Source organism: Saccostrea cucullata, unplaced genomic scaffold, assembly GCF_032062105.1.
Source record: "Saccostrea cucullata isolate Sc308-1 unplaced genomic scaffold, CSIRO_AGI_Scuc_v1 ctg10874, whole genome shotgun sequence".
Taxonomy (NCBI): domain Eukaryota; kingdom Metazoa; phylum Mollusca; class Bivalvia; order Ostreida; family Ostreidae; genus Saccostrea; species Saccostrea cuccullata.
In genome coordinates, this window is record NW_026936550.1 from 46,573 (window position 1) to 62,975 (window position 16,403).

The window sequence follows — 16,403 nt, forward strand, 5'->3', positions numbered from 1 at the left end:
CAAGGCCAGTGCAGTTGTCCTTAAACCTTAGCAACCGAGTTCAGACTTGAACGAAACATAATGGTGTGAATTGCAGTAGAAACTAACGTAATTCATAGTTGCACACAAATGCGTACTCAAACTATTATTCTAAACTTACGTAGTAATTGTCCAGCCACCTCTCTAGTTTCTCTTGGAGCACAGTGAATGTACCGATATTCACAAGCCGTCTCAAAGATTCCGCCATTTTCGACGCTCTTTCTTGGATCCGGGTTTTGGTAGAACTGCTCAGGCGCAAAATTCTAATTTCTAATCGTAGACCAACTAATTTGCTATTTTTTACACCGTGCCCTTTAATTTATATCACAAATAGCGCGTCATATTTCCCACATTTAAACACTTTTTTTAAAAAGCAAATTACTTTGGCCTATGAAATCATGTCATTAATTTTGTTGTAGAATTTGCAATGACACCTGCAGCTACATATTTAAATAATTTTTGTCTTAATTAATCATTCTTCCAAGTTAACTGATAAACCAGTTCATATATAACACTGAAGATAAATTTGATTTTCAATGAAATTCGACATGCCTCTTAACAGAGCATGTTTAGTGTCTTCAACTTTGTATGTTAACTCAAAGGAAAATGATATGAATTCACTTTCCACAATTTGTGCCCTCCCTGCATCTCCTCTCCTTTATTACACACAAACATGCATCAAAGGTTTTAAATGTAAGTATGAAAAAAGTGAGCAACTTATTCTGTAAACTTAAAGACTTCACTGAGAGAATTACCTAGTTAAACTACTTTTGAGGTAGTGATTGTATGGACAGTGATTAGTAATAATTCTGTTTACTAGCTACGATAGTGAAAAGTGGAGTAGTGGTCGTAAAGATACTTAAATACCTAGTGAAAGTTACTTATGAATGCTTAGATTTACTAATGTTATCTAGTAAAGATACCCAATACCTAGTAAAACTACTTTTAAGGTAGTGACTGTATGGACAGTAAATTTACTAGCCATCCCAGTGACTTTCACTAATTATTTTTTTTCAGTGCTTGTATATTGTCATGCCCAGTATCAAATCATAATCTTAACTGCTTAAAGTATAACCAAAGTCCCCCCCCCCCCCACCAACACCACCACCAAATAAAAATCAAGGGAACCAATTTCTATAAGCATTGGTTAACTTTTCTGTGAAACTCAAACTGGTGTTGTAAATCATTTTTGTATAGTCACATTTTGAGATTCAACTTTCATGACTTACAAAAGGTTCAAAAACTGAATTTTAGAGATGACCAGCTAAGAAAACAAAAAGCCCTAAGCATGTTTATGTAAATGCATAAAAAAGAACATATATTTACAGCATATTTTCATTTTATTTCAATTCAGTCTGAAATGTAGTCTTCAGCTACAGAATATTCATATTCTTTTAAAATGTCACATATCATTGAAAATATGAACATTTACACAAGGTAACAATTTTTATGCTATCATAGTTTCTTTTTTTATTGAATTAGTAAGAGAAAAACACATTTCAATATATTCAGACATGTCAATATTTTGTGCACAATTCTGCTCAAATATAAATTTTCTATATTTTCTTATCATCCACTTGGGCACACACATACCATAAATGTTTTAAGTTGTTTAAATATGTCATTATAACCTAAGATAAAATCAGATCACTTCAACAGAATCTGATCCTTAAAAAGATATCTCAGGATTTAAAGTGACTTGCAAACTCGTCACTGCCTCAGATATCTGATCAACTTTTGCTTGGTGAATCCTGAAATGGCCTCCCAACAGTAGTTTTACACTGCATGTTCCTGATAGATCCACCATATAACTGGAGAGAGTCCTTGGCTTCAGTTGATAGCACGGAGATAACTAGATGAGAAGTCTCTAGTCAGACTCTTTAGCTCCTGTAGTCTATAGTCTTCTGGCATTGGTAAATGTCCAATATGAGGGGCCATAAATCTACAAATAATATATTCATGCCTTATTTTATAAATGTTTTAATAATCTTGTAATTTCAACACACCTACAATGTTATGCAAAAATGTTCACAGTGTAATAATTTTATGTAAGACTACCATTAACAACAACAGCAATACAATCAATAAGATAGGAAAGGTCTTTCCATGAATTTGTAACTTGTTTAATTCACACTCTATCATTGTATACTTTACCTTGCTGAACCTCATTTTCTCTTTGTAAACATAGGATGGTTCGGAACAACACAGCCAACCTTTTGGAGATCCCAGACTGGCACAATCTTAAAAAAGATTTTATAATATGTTAATATTATGAATATACTAAAACATGCCACAAATCACATCATACTCAAAATCAATCAGAATGTTAAAATAAATCTGTGGTCCTGTTTTTCACATTTTCAATTGTTATTACCTAATGCATTCCTACGAATTCAGTTGTAAAATTGTGATTTCACATTTCATGTACGCAGGTACAATAAGGCTTCCCAGAGAATATTGCAGTGTACTCTCCGCATGATATTCTCTGAACTACAAATGTATGACGTCATAATTGAAAATGACGTAAAGTCGCTGCATACTTGAGCTGTAATAATTGGGAGAGTGTCATAAACTTTACACCTCATTTCAATCTGCATATAAAATTGCAGTATGCTAGTTTAAAATAAAGGTGTTTTTATAATTTGTTCAAAAGTTTAATATATCCGAATAATTAAGATTGCTTTGCTTCATTACTCTTGTATAAGAGTCAGCGTGTTCAAACTACGTACGGAAATATACGTTTGACATTTACCCTTTTTTACACCCGTAGACAGAGGCAGAATTCATAATGTGTGTATAAAAGAGCCTGGCGCAGGTTGTTAATGAGGATTTATTTAATATCTTTTGTGGAATATGTAAGAGGAGTTTTCCCTCTAACTGAATCCTGCTTGGGAAAATGAATGATGGCTTTGTTTTAAAACAAATTACGATATTCAGCGGAAAATACCCTCAGATTTGTTGGTAAGTTAAAGTTAATATGAAATAAATTGTTCCAAAGAAAAGGTTTAAAATTTCCAAAGCACTTTTCGGTTTCACAAGGATGCAACGAGTTATTTATGTGACAAAAAGATAATAATTATTGTGTAAACAGCCTGCGCCGAAGCGTTTTATGAGGAACATTTCAAAAAAGAAGAAATGACCGTCACGTGATCAAGAAGGTCATGTGACATCGTAACAAATATGTTTATAAATAGCCTAGAGGATTCTCTATATGAATTTGGCGTACTGAAGTACAAAATTTACAAGTAAAACTCAAAATCAACTTTGCAATGCAGTGTTACGTTATAAATACATTTTCAACTCCGGGAAGCCTTAACGGTACTGCGTATGACATGTAATATTACCAAATGCATATAGCTTAATTATTTTGAAATTATATATGTAAAGAAAACTACAGCGTATAATAAGAAATGAACTAAAAATAACATAACAATAATTTATTGGAAAAAAAAATCCTTTTTCAATGAATTTCAGCGGAAAAATAAAATGATGACTCACTTTAATACCGCCAAATATTTTCCTTGTAAACACCTTTTATTAATGAGATATTCAATTATACAAGATTTGGGGTACTAAGAGATGCTTACTTTATGTATCTATGTATATACATGTATATAACTCTCACCTATTCCTGGACTGATAACATGGGAGGTTACTCAGGTTAGAGATCCGCTTGATCACACAAGGACGTGACGTCTGAGTAACTTTATGTATCTATGTATATATATAACACTAACCTGTCCCTGGACTGATAACATGGGAGGTTAGAGATCCGCTCACACAGGGACGTGATGTCTGACCTCAAACCGTCTATATTTACTGTACTCTCATGCTAAAATAAACAAAGATGTATGCATGCTAAACAAACACTCGATGTAATAATTCAGCAGATTTCCTTATTCATTTATTTGCAATGAATTTAATTTTGAACTTTTTTGAAACCAGAAAATTAAAATACTCTATTTGCCTCGATTACCGCATATTAAGTGTTGGAAAATAAGGAATTTGAATGTTTAATATACCCACCACTTAAAAATTAGGATGTAACAAAAAGAGGGGGGAAGGGGGTCAAACAAAACACAGTACACTGTATACTTCTGAAGAGAAGTATAAATTGTATAATTTAGATAGAAAAATGTGAGTGTCCTGTCAAGAGTGAACAACTTTTACGAGACACTGTATAACAACATACCCCATCTCTCTCCACTTCTAGTTTTAACTGCTCCAGATTTTGAACTTGTGTAAGATAATCTAACAACACCTGCCCCCCTACAAACCAGTCTAGGATATGTTTACACCTATCATGTGGGGCCAGCTCTACCAGGAATCCATAGAGGTAACTATTGTTCTCTGTAAATAATAATTCAAATTACTAGTTACATTCTGTACTTTTTCCCATAGCTGAATCCCAGAAAGAAAAGATTATCAAGGACTGTACCATTAATTATGGCATCCGAGGACAAATGTTGCAGAATGACTTTATGACATTCATTCCACCTTCTGGACTTCAGCAAATGAACAGCTTCAGCGTGGGAATTCCTATTGTACCGAGCTTTCTGTACCTGTTACGTTAAAAAGAATGTCATATTGATAACCTATATCCATATCAAAGCATAACATGACAAAACCACAGAAGCTTCAATTAAACAGGACTAAAGAAGTCTGATTTATTCTATTCTATGTAATATTTATCATACAAGTGCAGCTGAACTTGAATTTATTGAGCATTGATATCTTGAACATCATATATATCTCAAAGTAATTTGAAAGTCTCGATCACTCCTTAATTTCTTGAATTCTCGGATATCTTGGATACATTTTTCCTCAGTTCCATTGAGTTTGAGATAAAAAGGTTTAACTGTATTTGTACAAACCTAAGTAAAGTAAATCCACTCTACAGGAACATCAAGTTTCTCTCTCAGAAAAATTTCTTATTCATCGAACTCTTCCTTCACTGATACGTTTCTGCTCAACAGATCGCGTGTCCTCCACTCTCGGCTATAGAATGTTCAACTTTCATCAAACAGAAATTCTAAAAAATGCACTCTTTCAAATCGATAAAAACAATCATTCTGTTACTTTGCTATGAAAACGAACATCTATGTATAATTTCTTTTCATGTCACAAGGTAAGTGTACACCTGTACAGGTATTTACCTTCTCCTGTCCTCTAGGTGTAGTACCACAAACACGGCCCACTCCCACATCCCTATAGACTCTAGCTGGGCGGCGAAGCTTAGATGTAGACAAGCGGTGTGGTAGGCAGACAGGTGACGGTACTGAGCTTCCACAGACTGAAGTACCTGCTGTAGGTGCCAACTGGAACAGATAGTCAATTTAAATGGTTAAGCTTCAAACGGTAAAAGGAATTTTTTAGACAATAAAATAAATACAATTTAGCACAACCTACTACCTTACAAAAATTAACACAAAGTGTGGCAAAAGTTTTTAGAACCTCTAAAACCTTTGTCTGTAGCTGTTACCAAAGTCTGTTGTCCATATAATTCACTGCGGAAGACATTGGGTTAAATAAACTCTCTAGTGGGTAGGTACGTTGACAGTACAGTTTGAGTAGGTGGTAGGTATCTTGGATGTTCTCTTTATCCCCACTTTCACTTTCCTCTAGGTATGGGGGCAGTGGAGGGCTACAATACACCCCTAGGGGTGAGTCTCCTCTATATCCCATCTCGTATTCCTCCAGGGCTTTGTGGATCTGGGCAGGAGCAGTCTTTGTAAATAAAAAGTCATCGAAAAACTCTAAATGAAGTGCGTTAGTAAATATCTTTTATCTTTATTTAGATGCTATAAAACAATCTTACCATAAATGTAAAGCAAAAGTTCTCTTCAAGTCCAAATCTACACAGGTATTTACAGTTGTTTGAGGGGCCTGCCACACCAGACGCCCAGCTAGTAGTGCATACAGCTTCAGACGCAAATCCTCAATAAACTTTAAGGCCTACAGATCATAAATAATCATAATCAGACGTGTAATAATATACCACTGAAATACAATTTATTGATTTTATCCTAAAGAACATTGAAAACTTAAAACTCCTTTCATAAAATTAAATACTCACCCCTAACTCTGCCCATTCATTGAGCTGCATGTCAAGTAGTTGTTTGGGAATATAACTGCCTATGCACTGTGATAGAACCAAGGCCAGTCTTGTATCCCCACTCTTTTGAGACAAACTGCAGGCCTCTGCTACCTGTCCACCTGTCAGGTGAGCAAACAGAGCTAGTAGGTGGTTCTTTCCATGCAAGAAAGAAAAAACTTCATACACATGTACACAACTGAAATCATTGGTAATCAAAGATTACAAAACGCTACAAATGCTTCCACAATCTGATAAAATGTACTTGAATTAAAGGTGATACAAACCCTATACTTGGCTTTCTGGATTTTATCACTGGCTGTGGAGGACAGCCATTTTGACACAGCCTCTCTTCTGACGTGTTGTACTTCATAAAGGTTAGCGATGTCATCTGAAATACAATCAGTCTTATACATCTTACCTTAGAGGCAAACATACCGAGAAGGATATTAGCAAGAAAACTGACAGAGTCAATATGAGCTTGTGTTCTGTTGATACCCATTATCTTAACTTTTGACTTTTGACCTTTAATAAAGTGATCCAAAATCTCCACATGCATTCCTTTAAGTACTCTGTATTTTTTTCTATTTTTTAAGATTTATTAAAATGAAAGAAGTTTAATGTGTTGATGGAATGATGATGAAATGACTAACAAAAAGACACATCATTTGTCATAAAACACCTTAATGAACATAGTAAACAAGAAGGATTAATGAGTACCTGGTTAATTCCCAAAAAGAGCAGAACAGAGGTTCCACAAAGTCTCTGAGTAGCTGATACTGTCAAAGTCTGGGTGTCCCTCTGTAATATTCATTATACCATATTACTTGTAATCATTCAGTCACGTGTACACTGTAAACACTGTAAAATTACTACATAAATTAACGTAACTACAATTAGTACAAATAAACATCAATTTTTTGTATACAGTAACAATTAAATTCCTGGGTACATATTGCCATTAAACAGGTCCAGTCCAAAGACTATTTCTACCTACGTAGGTATTTATAGCTACCTAGGTATTTAAAGCTACCCCAAGTAGCTATTTTTACCTACTTTCTGCTTTACTTGCTTTTTGTGGCCAAATGCAGGAACGGCGCAACATGGTAAGCACAGAATTTTTTGATACAGTCACACTGATGATGAATATGACAAAAATTTGGCCAAAAAATGAAACCTTCGTATATCATCAATTTTGCATAGAAACTAATGTAAAATTGCTGATTCAGGAAGTAATCATTTTTTGACAAAAATTGTGTCGTATTCATCATTTGTGTGACTGTATCAAAAAATATGGTATTTACCATGTTGTGCCGTTTGGTATTTTGGTCTCAAAATGCAGAAATTATATAAAGTAGGTAAATACAGCTACTTTTGGTAGCTTTAAATACCTAGGTAGCTATTAATAGCTACGTAGGTAGAAATAGTCTTTAGACTGGACCTGTTAAATATTACAAATACAGTTTGTAAATATGTGAATACATTGACTTTACAGTTTCCTCCTAGTTTTATAGCTGTAAGCTTTTATAACAATATCATACAATGTAGTGTACCAGACAAAGAGGTGTGAGCCTATCTCACATGAGTTCTCCTTATCCTGCTTGATCTGGTCCACAATGTGCTTCCTGGGGGCAAAGACTGGGCATCCATCTTCCACATCACTCCTGGAGTGTTCTAACTGTATGAACAGCAACTCTTCATGATTTCTCTAAAATACAACAAAAAATATGCTGACCCAACACTTAAGAAAAGGAAGAGAATCATTGCAAAAATTATAAAACGAATGCCATTGTTATCTTATACGTTCAACTTACTTCAAAGTCTTGGAAACCAAATGATTCTTTTCTTTGGATTTCTTTAAAACATGAAAATTGTGGATGCTAAAAGAAATGCTAGATGTACTTTATATAAATAACCTCAACAACTGGGTCCTCAGGTTGGAAGTAGGATGTCACATCTAACTTTTCTTCAGCGACATTCCAGCTAGTGGGACCAACTTTCTTCTCCCTTGAGCTTGATAAGACTGAGAAAGATGTTTCTTCTGCACCTATAACATTTAATATAAAAGTTCTCTGATTTGGAAACAAAAATCAAAATACCACAATCTAGAAAACTTTTCCCACGAAATGTTTCTAACCTGTGACTTGTTGTGTAACAGTTGATCCAGCATGGGCAAATGTCCAGCCCGGTCCCCACCACACACGGAACGACCGACCATGGAACAGGGCAGCATCAACTATAACATCCTGCTTATCATACATTGTCGAGTCCTGGAACTCTGGAATAGATCTCGGTATCCTAGCCCCTACTATCCGACGTGGCAGGTCATCTGACCTCATCCCAGTATGAATTGGCAGATGCTCATCCACCGGAGGCATGTGGAATTTGGATTTGGCTGGCCGGATTGGTTCTGGAGTAACAATCCTTGGTGGAAAGGCACCGAAACAGAAAATTTTCTTTAAACCATTGCTCTGTCTCTATACAAGTAGATTGAAATGTCTCTTTACCAGTAGATTCAAATTTCAAGGCTATTTTCTAACAAACATGTAAAGATACTTGATTATTGACTTAACTTTAAAACTATCAAATAGAATCTACAAAAAAATAAATTGATTCTAAGCAGCACTTTTTGTTCAAAACTTATGGCCTGAGAAAGAAAGAAATGCAAACATACCTCTTTCAATGCTAACATTCTTAAGGATGCCTGAGAGCTTGACCGGGGGCATCAAGGAATTCTTGTAGGCATCACTAAACATACTGGCTTCTTTCTTCCCGCTCAGACGAGTAGAACTCAATATGTCTGTGTAACAAAATATCCTCAAATTAAAAACATGCAGAATTAGTCAGTAAGAATCATAGAGGAATTATTTAAACAGATATTCTGATTTTTGTTTTCAAATTAACTTGTATATTAAGAGTTTTGTAGTGGCATACCAATTTTTCCTGCAGTTGATAATCTAAGATTCATATAACCCAATTATATTATTCTTAAGTTTGAATTCTTTATCTCAGAAAGCTTCTTCCTTTGCTTCGTTTTAGAAAATATGCATACGTCGAGTGTGCTCTTATCCAACCCATTGAGAGATATCAACTCTGTATGCAGGTGATGAAGGTATATTATTGCATAAGTAAGGGAAGTTGACGATTGGAAAGTTAGTCGTCATGTTTAATAAAAAGCTTTGATATAAGCTTACTATAAACTTTCTTTTAAAGGAAAAGTATTCAATATAAAAGTCCATTAAATAATACAGAATAGGAGCAGAGCAAACACAGACTTCCAAAACATCAGAGGTGGGATCAGGTGCTGTTGCCATGTAGGAGTGAGCATCCCCTGCAATCCGGTCATACCCACCGTGTGTTCCTTGTCATGTTTGGGAAATAACAAAAAATCCGTCGTCACTTCAATGTATAAATAATGGACCAACAATTAGCATGAAAACGTTTGTCGGCATTTGATCACACATGTGAAGTATGAAAGGCCCAGCCTTTACCTTTTAAAAGTTATGGCCAAGGTTAAGGTTTTTCCATAAGTACAAAAATCTTCAAGGTCAAGGTCCAAAAGTCAAATTTGTTGATATCTAATGAAATGTCTTTTCACAAAAGTACATATGTAAAATTTGAAAGTCTTAGTGTCTACCTTTAAAAAATTATGGCCAAAGTAAAACTGGGTCATACTTCATAGACAAAGTCATAAGGTCAGTGGTACCCAAAGAAAAGTCTTGTCAAAAAAATACAAATGTGAAATATGAAAGTCATAGCTCCACTAAATCAAAAGTTATGGGACGGACAGACTGGCGGACAGACGAATGACCCTCCCTCTCACAAAAGCGGGGGACAAAAAGACTTGCAGTACAAGTCGTCTTAGATGAGTCAGGATCTGTCTCTTTTTATTTTGAGTAACATTCCTGGATGATTTAACTCATTGAGTTTCATGAGCAATACCCCCGCCCTTTCATTACACACTGGGAAAGTTAGAATAAACAGATCTCATTTTCTTGCCTCAACTCAACATCTAAAGAAATAATTATTACTTTCAAATTTTGAGGGTAAATAACAAAGGCAAATATCTTCTAGGGTCTTGGAGATTAATGAACACAAAGCAATTATTTTAATAGTACATTTTGTACATTGAGTAAAATACCGGTATTTTGGATCTACATATTTGTATCATATACATGTATATCACATAAATAATGTCATTATTGTGGTCAGTAGATATTTCTAATACATCATTACCACTAATATGTAATTTTAAAAAAGATACCTTGCTTTAGGATTTGTTCAAGTGTGGGTTAAACCAATTATGCTTCTTTTCATGTTGGTATTGACATCTACTTTCATTTTTTTATGAGATCGGTAGAAGACGTATATTTACATTTCATGTAATTTACTTTATGAAATCTATAAGAAATTCACGACGTTCAAATCTCTATAATACACGCGAAACCTTGTCACATTAGAATACACATGAGGAGGAACTATATGCATTTTCAATACTGTAGTAATACCGCAATGTACATTATTTTTACACAGTTTAAGAAAAAAATAATCCTGCTAAATTAACGTAAAAAAAACTGATCACTTAAAATCAATTTGTCATTTTTTTCTCGCAATGTTAATTTCCGTTATTTAACTTCGCAAGGTCACAAACGGCTCTTACGTCTATAAAGCACACCAGTTTTAAGGAGCGCTTAATTCACATTAAAGATTTCCTAAATAAACAATTATGAAAGGAAAGGAAAAATTCTAGAATGTTAATATAAGCATTGAATTTAGATTTTTGGGATGTATTCGGTTCAATAACACACTTTGACGTGCCGACATCCCAAAATATGAATTCATTGCTTAAACTGCAGCTTTTTTTGCTTAACTTGTTCAAAAGCTTTAATGATCATCTTGTCTAACCAATAAGAAACGTTATTAGATACTGAGTGAGATCAATATACAACCCAACGACTTTTGCGAATAATATTATCGAATTTTCACGAAAAATGTTATCTAACAGACAGACGGACGGTAGACGAAATATAGCTGATCAGAAAATCTCGTTAGAGCTTTCAGCTAAGGTAAGCTAAAACATTCAATATTTGGGCAGTAAAATTCGTCTCCGTTATGGAAAATTGATCCCAAAACGCAAATTGTTCGGTTAGAATAAAAAGAATAAGAATAGATCGACATCTTTCATCGTAACCTTCCTTGCTCAATGCCTGCTTTAAATCCTGATCAACACCTGCCATGACTGTAACTAACAAAATTCTATCCAGTAATTTCTTTTATTATTTTTGGGAAGTTTTTTATTTTGTTTCTTTAAATAAAGACTGACTCTTGACAGATAATCTTAGATAAAATCAGCTTGTGACTTCCTTCCCAAATTATATAAGCAAAGAACGTTCCGGAAAGTACAATTAAGAGGAAACATAATGACACGGATATAAAAGAAATATGAAATTTTTTATATCAGATTGTGGATCAACGTTTTGTGTATATTTAATGTTTTAGTCGGTAACTCAATATTATATGGATGGTCTTTTTTAATATCTTTATTTGTGCATAAAATTAAATTGGTAAACTTGCATATGTTTATCTATTTCTTTTTCGTTTTTCTCTTATGCTTATAGAGAACCAATGGCTTCCCAATTCTGTACTCCTTATCTCGATGACTATGAAGTTTTCATGATTTCCCCATTCTGCGCCTATGTTTATGGCTATGAAGTTGTCATAACTTCCCCATTCTGTTCCTATGTTTATGGCTATGAAGTTGTAATGACTTCCCCATTCTGCCTCTATGTTTATGGCTTTGAAGTTGTAATGACTTCATAATTCTCCACTTTCTATCTCTTTTGCAATGAAGTTGTAATGTGTTCTCCATTCTGCCCCCCCCCCCCTATCTCTTTTGCAATGAAGTTGTCATGATTCTCCACTCTCTGTCTTTATGACCATGAAGTTGCAATATGAGTCCCCCCAATATCTCTAAGACTATGAAGTTGTCATGACGTTCGACATTCTACACTGTCTATTTCTATCACAATAAAGTTGTAATGAGTTCTCCATTCTGCCCCCTATTTCTATGGCTATGATGTTTTCATGGCGTCTTCATACTGCACTCTTTATCTAAAGAAGTTGTAATGAGTTCTCCACTCCCCCCCCCCCCCAATTACTATGACGTTTCCTTGACTTGCCCGTTCTGTCCCTATCTCTACGGCCATAAAGTTGACATGACTTCCCCATTTTGCACTCCCTATCTCTATGACAATGAAGTTGAAATGTGTTCTCCATTTTGCCCCTATCTCAATTACTATAAAGCTGTCATGAATTCTCTTTTGTACCTCTTCTCTATATGGACATTAAGTTGTTTAAAGTTCCCCATTCTGCCCCCTATTTCTGTGGCTATGAAGTTGTAATGATTCCCCATTTTACACTCTCTATCTCTATGTCCATGAAGTTGCAATGAGTTCTCCATTCTGCCCCATCCCCCATATCTCTACAGTAAAGTGGTGCTGTAAAGTTGTCATGACTTCCCCAATCAGTACCCCCTATCTCTAAGTCCATGAAGTTGCAATGATATCTCCAATCTGCTCTTCCCCCATATCTCTACGGTAAAGTGCTGCTATGAAGTTGTCATGACTTCCCGATTCTGCCCCTATCTCAATGGCCATGAAGTGATAACGAGTTCTCCATTCTGCCCCCTATCTATATGGCTATGAAGTTGTCATGACTTCCCCATTCTGCCCCTACCTCTACGGTTATGAAATTCTCTCTCTCTCTCTCTCTATCTTTCTCTCTCTATCTCTCTCTGGCTTTGAAATTTATCTCTCTCTGGCTTTGAAATTGTCATGTCTTCCCCATTCCTCTCTCTCTTTCTGGATTATGAAATTTTCATGATTTCTCCACCCCCCCCCCTATCTATACGGTTATGATCTTGTCATTACCTCCCCATTCTGCACTCCTTAACTCTTTTGTCATGAAATGGTAATATGTTCTCCAATCTGTCCCTTCCTATCTTTGTGGCTGTGAAGTTTGCATGATTCCCCACTCTCTGTCTCTATGACTATGACATTGCAATTAGTCCTCCAATTTGCCCCCTACCTCTTGGGCTATGAAGTTGTAATGAATTCTCCATTCTACCCCCCCCCCCCCCTCCCCAATATCTCTACGACTATGAAGAAGGTATGACTTCCCCATTCTGAACTCTCAAGTTCAACTCTGAAGTTGTAATGAGTTACATTTCTATTGTTTTGACGTTGTCATGACCTCTCCATTCTGCATTTTCTATCTCTACGACAATGAACTTGTTATGACTCCTCCATTCCGCACTCCGTATCTCTATGGCAAAGGAGTTGTAATGAGTCCTCCACTTTGCACCCCCCTATCACTATGACTAAGAGGTTTTCATGATTTCCCCATTCTGCACTCCCTATCTCTATGGCCATGAAGTTGAGTTCTCCATTTTGCCCTATCTCAATTACTATGAAGCTGTCATGAATTCCCTTTTGTACCCCCTATCTCTATGGACATGAAGTTGTTAAAAGTTCCCAATTCTGCCCCCTATCACTATGGTTATGAAGTTGTCATAATTCCCCATTTTACACACTCTATCTGTATGTCCATGAAGTTGCCCTTTCCCCCATATCTCTACGGTAAAGAGATGTTGTGAAGTTGTCATGACTTCCCCATTCTGTATCCCTATCTCTATGGCTATGAAGTTCAAATGAGTTCTCCATTCTGCCGCATATCTATATGGCTATTCTGCACTCCCTATCATAATTGCCATGATGTTGTTATGAGTTCTCCATTCTGCCGCCCCCAATTTCTATTGCTATGAAGTTGTCACAACTTACCTTTTGAACACCTTATCTCTATGGTCATGAAGTTGTAATGAGATCTCCATTCTACCCACTATCTCTATGACTATGAGATTGTCCTGACTTCCACATTCTGTATCCCTGACCTCTATGCCTATCAAAATGTCATAATTATTCATTGTACACTCTCTATTTCTACGGCCGATTTTGACCTCTGTTTTGTCGGCCGACCAAATTTGTGTACATCCGTCCAAGTTATTCTTTTGTTTTACGTGTGGCCGATTTCTATAAGGATGTCCAAAATTTCGTCCAACGGTTAAAATCAAACTGTAGCCTAGAGTTGGATGATCGGGCGACGATTGACCGCCTCGTGAACTAAGGTTTTTAATAATACAAACAAAATTTTTCTGCATGGATTTATTTATATTTTTTTTAAATAAATAACAACGATTATTAATCTGTAAAATATTAATAAACCTTAAGTTTTCTTTGCTGCTTAGAGATACGCTCTTTGTCGTTTTTATGTTATTCTGCACAAAATTTTGCACACATTTTCAACATTGAGTCAGAATCTTACAAAATTCTGCCACATTGCCCTGCAAACATTACTCACGTCACCTTTCTGAATACAGATCTTTGAAAATATAGCTGACTTCCTAAGATTTTTTTATGTTCTTTATCCAAGTCATCGGCCGTGTTCCTAGGAATTAATGTGACTGCTACATGTTGCCCGATACTCGTGTAGACCGATCATGTTCTTTCAGGTGACGAGACAAGATAATTCAAATGTGACCTATAAGCCTTTATGCTACTTTGAAAACAAAATTAAAAAATAATACGTAATTGTATTGTAAAGAAAAGAAAATGAGCAAAGAGTTTATCAATTTACGTACTTGAATATATATAGTTACATACATAATAGAATAGTAAATTGTAAACATACACATCATGTAATAGTAAATAAATAATGTGTAGTTATAAGCCCAGATACCATGACTCCGTTGGGCCAACATTGGTTTTTGGTTGTATGGTTGGTGGAGTGTTGGCGTTGGGGAACAGATGTAGGCCCAACTTTGATCCAACGTTCATTTACGTTGGCATGAAAGCTAAACCAAGGGTGTTGGACATGTGACATTGGGCCACCGTTGGTCCAACGTTCCTTTACATTGGCATGAAAGCTAAACCAACGGTGTTGGGCATGTGATGTTGGCCCAATATTGGCCCATTGTAGTTACATGTTGACAAGAAACATAGCGATTTTGTGTTGGACATTAAGATGTTGGCCCAACAAAGGTCCAACCGAGTGAATGTTGACATGGATTAAGACCATTGTGTGTTAAATATGAAATGTTGGCCCAACGTAGGTCTCACTGAGTACACGTTAGTGGCAAAACATTGCCACTTATTGTTGGTTATTCAATGTTGGCCCAACGTTGGCCCAGCTTAATAAATGTTAACAATATAATGATGCATTGCTCTGTGTTGGGCGTGCTTGACTGAACTGGAGTTGGCCCAATAGTAGGAATACTGGGATTACTAGTACATGTACAGGTAGCCTGTCATGTTTGAGATGAAATCTGGTCCAAAGTTGGCCCAGTGTTGCGAAAAGTATTCATCAATTTAGATTTATCTATTGTAAATCGATGGTAATGTAATAAGCAACTCATTATAAACATGTGATCTATATTATATATTGAATGGAAATTATGAGACAATCCTTATAAGTCTGTGAAATACATATAGTAATTTTATATCTTGGTAGATTCTATATTTAGCATCATTGAATCAAATTTAAAGTGCTGTGTTTTGCGTGTTTTGGGCTCCAAAATAAATAGGTCACTGGTGAAATTCACTGGCTCGGCAGGTGACTCATAGGTCTCCAAGGAAATCTTCATCTTTAAATCAGATTTTGAACCGCGCACTTTAACAATTCAAAGCGTATGTGTCTATTTAGTGAAAGCAAGAATTTTAATCCTTTCAATGTAAGTATAGCTTTTGTTTTTGTTATTGAAATAATAAATAATGTGAAATACACAACATTGTAATGGCCTGCATGTAGGCTTTCAAATTATTGGTGCCGGGTATAGCTGATTAAACAATTGTAATTGATGACGACCTTAACTTTTATAGGAATTGGCGGGCTTGAACAGAGCAGATATGTCCGGATCTGTAAGTGAACGCAAGAATGTTAACCAGTGAAATGTAAGTAACTATTTTGTATTTGTTATTAATAATTACTAATGTTAAATTCAATTTTAAGGATTGCTTTAAAAATATGTGTGATGCAGATGAACACTTGAAAATACTATTTTAATTGATGACAATCTTAACGTTTGCAGAAATTGCCGGGATGGAAAAACCCTCTTCACTCTGTGTGGGAAACATGGATTCTAAGAACAGATAAACAACAGAAAAATGATAAGTGATGCAAACTCTACAGTTAGAACTTGAAGACTCTTATATCAAAGTGATATTTAGTAGTGGACATA

At 35.5% G+C, this 16,403-nt stretch overlaps 1 pseudogene; it reads right to left on the reverse strand.

Moving 5' to 3' along the window:
* Positions 1 to 1,848: 1,848 nt before the first annotated feature.
* On the reverse strand, positions 1,849 to 14,093 carry LOC134245799 (nuclear pore complex protein Nup98-Nup96-like; annotated as a pseudogene).
* Positions 14,094 to 16,403: the final 2,310 nt, after the last annotated feature.